The sequence below is a fragment of the Pseudorca crassidens genome, chromosome 20 (genome assembly GCF_039906515.1).
Source record: "Pseudorca crassidens isolate mPseCra1 chromosome 20, mPseCra1.hap1, whole genome shotgun sequence".
Taxonomy (NCBI): Eukaryota; Metazoa; Chordata; class Mammalia; order Artiodactyla; family Delphinidae; genus Pseudorca; species Pseudorca crassidens.
In genome coordinates this window covers 55332277-55340431 of record NC_090315.1, presented here as the reverse complement: position 1 = coordinate 55340431, position 8155 = coordinate 55332277, and positions in this window count along the sequence as shown.

Below are 8155 nucleotides of genomic sequence, written 5' to 3'. Positions count from 1 at the left end.
GCACCCCTCCTCCAGCCACGTCCCTGCTCGGAACCCTCACCCTATCAGATGCAGGCCCGCAGCTGGACTGCAGCCAAGGGCAGCCATGAATGTTGGCACCGGGCTTAAATCCACACTGGCGTCCCTCCTGCCTGTAGCGGGTCCAGTCTGGTCTTCCTGTGCTAACTTCTCTCTGCTCTGGCCAAGGCGCGTGTGCAGAGTTTCTTGGTCCAAATCATACACTCACAGCTGGGATTTGTGTTACTACATGCATTCTGAGCTTTGTGGATATGTACTCCAGAAATGTCTGTAAGTTAATTTTTCTTTTGCACGTTGGTTTGTTTGATCCATTAATGAATGCACCCCTCCACTTTATGACATTCTAGAGTCCTCTTTTCCTTGTCTTTGAATGGAAATGATTACTTGTTTGGTTGCCCGGATCTGGCTGGGAGCTGGGCCAAGAATCCCCTCTTACACACACCACTCAGTGCCCACACGCACCCACAGTCCTCTCAAAAACACTGACTCATCCCCTCTATCAGCATCATTCATTCACTTACAAGAATATTGAAGCCTACTGGGTGCCAGGGGCTGTGCTAGGCGTTAAGGGCACAGTGCCAAAACAAAACAATGGCCCTGCCATCCTGGAGCTTGGAGTCTAGTGGAGGATATAAATAAGCAAACAATTTAATCTACTGATGTAAGAGGAAAAGATGGGAACACCTAAGCCAGACTTGGAACTTCAGGGACAGTTTTAGGAAGAAATGACATATGCATGGTTGATGTTGACGTTAATGGTGGCCTTAAGGCATGCTGTGTATATATCATATAAGCAAATTCCATAATAGCACCAGACATAAGGAAACAGGGAAAAACATCGACTCAGTGGTTTTTCCATTTCTTGGTTCAAAATGTTTTCATTGGCAGCCTCTAAAAGTGGAATTGTAGTTTATTGCTTGTCACCTTTTCACCTGTAGACTCTGTACTTTGTAGAGTCAAGACTTTTATCTTTGTAGAGTCAAGACTTGTTCATCATTCTGATAGATAAACTTATTACCCTATGGTAAAGCTCCAACTGGACTGATTCCCCTCCTGCCCCCCGTCTGCCCCTGCTCAAGGTCAGCCTCATCTCTAAGCCCAGCCTTCTGGATATTGACCATAAACTTCTCATAGAATGAGTGCCTTAAAAATATGTGCTGATGGGTGAGATAGGGAGGGTGGGAGGGAGATGCAAGAGGGAAGAGATATAGGGATACATGTATACGTGTAGCTGATTCACTTTGTTATACAGCAGAAACTAACACAACAGTGTAAAGCAATTATACTCCAGTAAAGATGTTAAAAAAATATGTGCTGATATATACACTATTGATACTATGTATAAAATAGATAACTAATGAGAACCTATTGCATAGCACAGGGAACTCTATTCAATGCTCTGTGGTGACCTAAATGGGAAGGAAATTCAAAAAAGAGGGGATATATGTATACATATAACTGATTCAGTTTGCTGTATGGTAGAAACTAACACAACATTGTAAAGCAACTATACTCCAATAAACATTTTAAAAAACATATATGCTGAAGGTGGGCAGACAGGGAAACAGCGCCTATTACTTTATATATGTATGTAACCAAATCCACCAGTAACTTTGGAAAATTTAAATTTGGAGTTAATTCAGGTAAGTCACAGTACGTGATATTTGTTGAGTGCTTACTACGTGTTAGGTGCTAAGAGCTTGATATGTGTGCCCTCATTTCATCCTCATAACCACCCAGGGAAGTAGGAACTATTAGCTCCCCAGGGTAGAGATGAGGAAAACGCACAGCCGGGTTGAGTAATTTGCCTCATGTCTCACGGTCAGTGGCCAGGCAGGGTGAGAACTCACGGCTCCTTGCTTTGGAACCTGGGCTCCTGACCACACTGACTCTCAAAAGTACTACTTGCTTGGGCTTCCCTGGTGGCGCAGTGGTTGAGAGTCTGCCTGCCGATGCAGGGGACACGGGTTCGTGCCCCGGTCCGGGAAGATCCCACATGCCGCGGAACGGCTGGGCCCGTGAGCCATGGCCGCTGAGCCTGCGCATGTGGAACCTGTGCTCCGCAATGGGAGAGGCCGCAGCAGTGAGAGGCCTGCGTACCAGAAAAAAAAAGTACTACTTGCTCGTTGGTTTTTCATGCACAGAACAGAACTCTCTTTAAGAGTTTTGATGCTTCAGGTGGAGAGGACGTTTGGTCTCAGGAATCTGATTGTGGAGTGTGTGGAAAAGAGATCGTGGAGAGAGAGTGTGTGTGAACCATGGCTACCTTGGCCCTTGGGCGAGGCTGTGGACCCCACTCTTACAGGTTTGACCCTCGCCCAGGGCCACCAGGAGTGGGTGGGTGGGTAGGTGGGAGCTGAAATCCAGCACAGCTTCCCATGTCAAGCCCTAAGGGGGCGCCCTTTTCCAGTTCTGCAAAGGTGCCTGTTGCCTTGCACATCAGCGCTGGGCCGTTGCCCACCTCTTCCTCCCAGACACGCTGCTCTGTCTTGCCTGATCTCAGGTGCAGACCCAGCTCTTCAGAGCCCATTTTTGGCCTCTGGGCCTGCCCCATGTAGATTTGAGACTTTGTAGGGCCAACATTGTTCTCCTTGCTCTGCCCCAGACTCACACTCAGCCGCCAGGATCTCACACGTGGAGATGGATTCGGCTTTCTGACTTTCGTGGGAGGGGAATTCCAACAAGAGCAGAGCATTAGGCAAAAAGACAGAAAGAGAAGAAGAGGAAGAAATAGCATGGGTGATGTATTGCTCATTTGAGGGGACAAACTGAAGCCTTAGGAGAAAGGGGCCCACATCTCCAGCCAGGTATAATCCCTACCTTCTCAGCCCTTCCCAGCTAACAGGGGAGATAAGTTGGACTAATGGGATCAGCAGACATTTACAAATAGGTACAAAGCATCGAGTTTCAATTTCCTGCAGGCTACTTGTAAGAAATATTAAAGGACAGATATGAAATCAACTAAGTATATCCTTGGAAAGCTAACTTCTCTGGCCAGAATAAGAAATAAAATATCTGTCTCTTATTTTTTTTTTTTTTGCGGTACGCGGGCCTCTCACCGTTGTGACCTCTCCCGTTGCGGAGAACAGGCTCCGAACGCGCAGGCTCAGCGGCCATGGCCCACGGGCCCAGCCGCTCCGCTGCATGCGGGATCCTCCCGGACCGGGGCACGAACCCGTGTCCCCTGCATCGGCAGGCGGACTCTCAACCACTGCGCCACCAGGGAAGCCCTCTGTCTCTTATTAAAAAATACATATGCTTCCACAATACAGGGGATCCGTGTCTGGGTGTGTGCATATGTCATTAGTTGTGCCTGCCTAAGTGTGCCCATACTGGAGTGTGACTGTGTGTTTGCATGTGTGCACGTGGAGCTGTCTGCCTGCAGCATCGATAAAGCACAACTGTTATGTTGCAGTTGCTTTGGAAACAGCATTCTTGCCCTGGCACAGCTGGGGACAAGGGGGTGTGGCAGGCTGTGACATGGCCGTGTGGCTTTGATTCCCTCAGGGATGTGGAGGATCTCGGGCACTTGGTGCCTTTCTTTAGTCTGAATACACATGGGCCACATGGGATAACAAGGTGTAGGGAGGTCTCACTTAAGGAAGTTAAGAAATGCTCATTTGGAGGCAAATCTGGGAAAGAAAGCCAGCGGGCTGTGTAGACATGCTCCTGGATCCTCGTTTTCTGCTCCCTGGAGAATGGCACCAGTTCCTCCCTTCAGTGAGGTCTCTTCCAGAGGAAGCAGTTATGGGGCGAGGTGTTGCCCCTTTCCGGCCACTGGGGGACACGACTTAAGGCATCCTAGGGAGCACCCTATATTTGTTTTACATAATGGAATGCTAGCAGCCACATTGTACTTTGGGGAAGAGAGGATTTGGGGGAATCCTGCTGGGCAAATGAAATGATTCAGTGAGAAAAAACCCGGTTAGAGTAATGGTCTGTGGAAAAGCTTATAAGTACAAATATAGATTTATATAGCATGTGTTTTTTGTTTGTTTGTTTGTGGGGTTTTTTTTGGCCACACTGCGTGGCTTGTGGGATCTTAGTTTCCCGACCAGGGATTGAACTCGCGCAGTGCTGGTGTACTTTTGAATGAGGTGCTTATTCTCAGACCTTAATAAATAATATCATTAAATCATTTAAGAAACCTAGGAGCTAGACAGTGCAAATCCAGGGATGAAAGATCCAGTCTATGTTCTGACGGAGTTCACAGAGTGTGGAGAAAGTGTTTAATTCAAGAGATAATTGCAACAAAGTGTGATTTGTGTGAAGAAAGAAGTACCAGGTGTGGCGGAGCAGGGAGGAGGGAGGCGAACCAGAAGGGGTGGGGGATGGCAAGCTCTCCATCCTCCCACCAAGCCCGTTCCTTATTCATACCAGCCTGGGAACTTGTCGTTCCTGACCAATGAGTCAGGAGAGGAGAATGGTAATGAGTAAAGGAATGTCAATGTCAATGTTACTTGGGTGGGGGGTGGGGGTGCGTGTGTGTGGGGAAAGCCCACAGCAGCAGGCTCTGCTGGATGGTAATCTGACAGATGAAAGCACTGACTGCAAATTGGTGCCGCTGTTAGTGAATACACATGTGACTTTGCAGGTGACCATCGAGTGGGTGTGAGAACACGGGTCCTAATGATCAGGACACACAGAACTGTTGTTTGTTTGGTTTGCAGGATGGCAGGTGCTGTGCAAAGAACTCTGCAGCCCCTCATCTCATTTAGTCCCCGCTCATCCTCATCCCCAGTGGACTGCCCTGGTGGTCCAGTGGTAAGACTCTGCGCTTCCACGGCAGGGGGCGCGGTTTGATCCCTGGTCGGGGAATTAAGATCCCGCGTGCTGCACAGGGAAGGAAGGGAGGAGGGAAGGAAGGGAGGAAGGAAATGGCACTTCAGCGAGGTTAATAGGCAGTGAAGCTTCAGGTCTTTATGCCTTTGCTTCCCCCAGCTTGGTGAGCAGTTTCTCGTCCCTCCAGGGTCCAAGTGATGGAGGAAGGAGGGAGAAGGGGCCATGAAAGATCTTACTTGGCAGGTCCTGTCTTGAACTCGTGGCCACATCAAAAGGTTGAATGAAGGGAATATTTTAGCTCAAAACAAGAGAGGTAGACTTGTTTAGCTTTGGAGGAAAGGGATCACTGGGAAATAATAATGATGGTTAAAACTATCTGAGTCCCTTTTTCTGTACTGTGCAAACACTTAGATAACCAGAGGTGACTACAATTACTTTTTCCCATTTTACTGTTAGGGAAACCGAGACTCTGGAAAAAAGTAATTTGTCAAGGTCAGAGAGCTTGTTAAGTGGAAGACAAGGGGTTTGGGCCCAGAGGCTTTGACTTCAGAACCTGGTCTCTTAATGACTTTGCTATCTGAAGTTGGAAATCGATCAGGAGAGGAAATTACTATTCCTTAAAACTTGACAATTTGCCTTCTTTCTTGGAAATATTACCAGACTGGATAGAATTTCCTCTTAATAGCTGGTATTGAAGCAAATCTAATGAAAATGTGTAACCTGAAAAAAAAACACCACTCTCTGAAATGGGACTAATTTATGATCATAAAGGGATCTCTTGTGTTTGAAAATAAACAACAACTTGATTTGATGGTATGTAAAGAATTAGGAAAACAGGGCTTCCCTGGTGGCGCAGTGGTTGAGAGTCCGCCTGCCGATGCAGGGGACACGGGTTCGTGTCCCGGTCCGGGAGGATCCCACATGCCACGGAGCGACTGGGCCCGTGAGCCATGGCCGCTGGGCCTGTGTGTCCGGAGACTGTGCTCCGCAACGGGAGAGGCCACAACAGTGAGAGGCCCGCGTACCGCAAAAAAAAAAAAAAAAGGAAAACAAAACAAATCTCAAGGGAATGAATTTGTATACCTAGAAACTATCTCAAGAGAATTATTTCTTGCATTGTATACTTGGGAGCATATTTCATACAGTCGAACTTGCACCCGGAAATAACTTGTGGTAGGAAATAAGATATCCTCCTCCCAACTCATGACCTGTAGGGAGAGAAGAAGAATATATCACTGATAACGGTTTTAGCACAGGAAGCTGTGATTTCAGTTTGTCCCTTTCTCAATGCTTTAGGTTAGCTGGTGCTCACAGAAGCATTGAAACACATTTTACATGTTACAATTCCCCTAAACATTTTTAGTTCAAGAGACTGAAATATTTTGGGTGGAAGTGGGCATTTTGGAAGGGGGTACCTTGCATACGCCAGTCCTCACCCCTTTATCCAAGCCATTCCTTCTGCATATTGTCATTGTCCCTACTTGTTGCCATCATGAAAGGCCCACACAGATTGTCATCTGTTCATGGAAGCCTTCCTAATTGCCAAATGGGCTGTCTGCCTCCATTGAACCCTAGAGAGTTTCGCAACATTTTACCTTGTATGAGAGTTGCCTTTGTGTCTCTGTTCTAATTATAGAGTTCTCTGTTAGTAGGTAGGAGTCCAGCTTTAGAGCAGGGGTTGCAAACTATGGCCTGCAGGTCAAATCCAGCCCTCAGCCTGCTTTTGTACGGCCCTTGGGATAAGAATGGTTTTTATATTTTTAATTGTCAAAAGAAGAATACCATTTCGTGACACGTGAAAATGATATAAAATTCAGATTTCATTGTCTGTAATTAAAGTTTTATTGGAGCAGAGTCACACTCATTTGCTTATGTATTGTCTATGGCTGCTTCTGAGCTGTGACAGCAGAATTGAGTAGCTGCAACAGAGACCACCTGGCCTGAAGCCTGCAATATTTTCTGTCTGATCCTTTACAGAAAATATTTATTAACTTCTGCTCTAGGCCAGGTGTTCTCAAATTTTAGTGTGTACCAGAATAACAGCGGGGGCCTCCTTAACACACAGATTGTGGGCCCCACCCCTGTAATTTCTGATTCAGAAGGTCTGAGGTGGGTCCTGAGAAGTTGCATTTCTAGCAAGTTCCAGGTGCCTCTGCTGCTGCTGGTTGGGATCCACACTTTGCGAATCCCTGTTCTAGACGTAAAGAATGGTCTTTGAAATCACAGATACATCTTTTTTTAAAAAAATTAATTAATTAATTAATTAATTTACTTTTGGGTGTGTTGGGTCTTCGTTTCTGTGCGAGGGCTTTGTCTAGTTGCAGCGAGCGGGGGCCACTCTTCATTGCGGTGTGCGGGCCTCTCTTGTTGTGGAGCATGGGCTCCAGATGCGCAGGCTCAGTAGTTGTGGCTCACGGGCCTAGTTGCTCCACGGCATGTGGGATCTTCCCAAACCAGGGCTCGAACCTGTGTCCCCTGCATTGGCAGGCAGATTCTCAACCACTGTGCCATCAAGGAAGCCCCACAGATACATCTTTAATTTGTTATTTATCGAGCAATTAACCTCTCTCTGAATCTCAGTTTCTTCATCTGTAAAATGGGACTCATGATAACCAAGTCAGATTGTCTGAAGATTCAGTACATGAAGTCTGTGAAGGTTCCCGGAACATATGGTAGGGATTCAATGAATGGGCATTTCTTTTTTTTTTTTTAAATAAATTTATTTATTTATTTACTTATTTTTGGCTGTGTTGGGTCTTCGTTGCTGTGCGCGGGCTCTCTCTAGTTGTGGCGAGCAGGGGCTACTCTTTGTTGCGGTTCATGGGCTTCTCATTGCGGTGGCTTCTCTTTGTTGTGGAGCACGGGCTGTAGGTGCGCGGGCCTTAGCAGTTGCGGCAGACGGGCTCAGTAGTTGTGGCTTGCGGGCTCTAGAGTGCAGGCTCAGTAGTTGTGGCTTGCGGGCTCTAGAGTGCAGGCTCAGTAGTTGTGGCGCACGGGCTTAGTTGCTTTGAGGCATGTGGGATCTTCCCAGACCAGGTCTCAAACCCGTATCCCCTGCATTGGCAGGTGGATTCTTAACCACTGTGCCACCAGGGAAGTCCTGGGCATTTCTTTCTTTCCCTCCTGCCCTCCCTCTTTCCTTCTATTCTCTCTCCCCACCCCTTCTCTCTGAGAAGGAACTGTACCTACTTATTTTCTCACTGCCTCTGAATCACCTGCCTTCATGAGGCTTCTTGGGAATTTTCTAGTCATGTACAATTCATGATGTGTCTCCCTCCAGTGTGGTGTTTGTTATGTCACCCAAGCAAGGCAGTCTGGGGAAACCATTCTTACCTAATTTACTTGAGCACACACT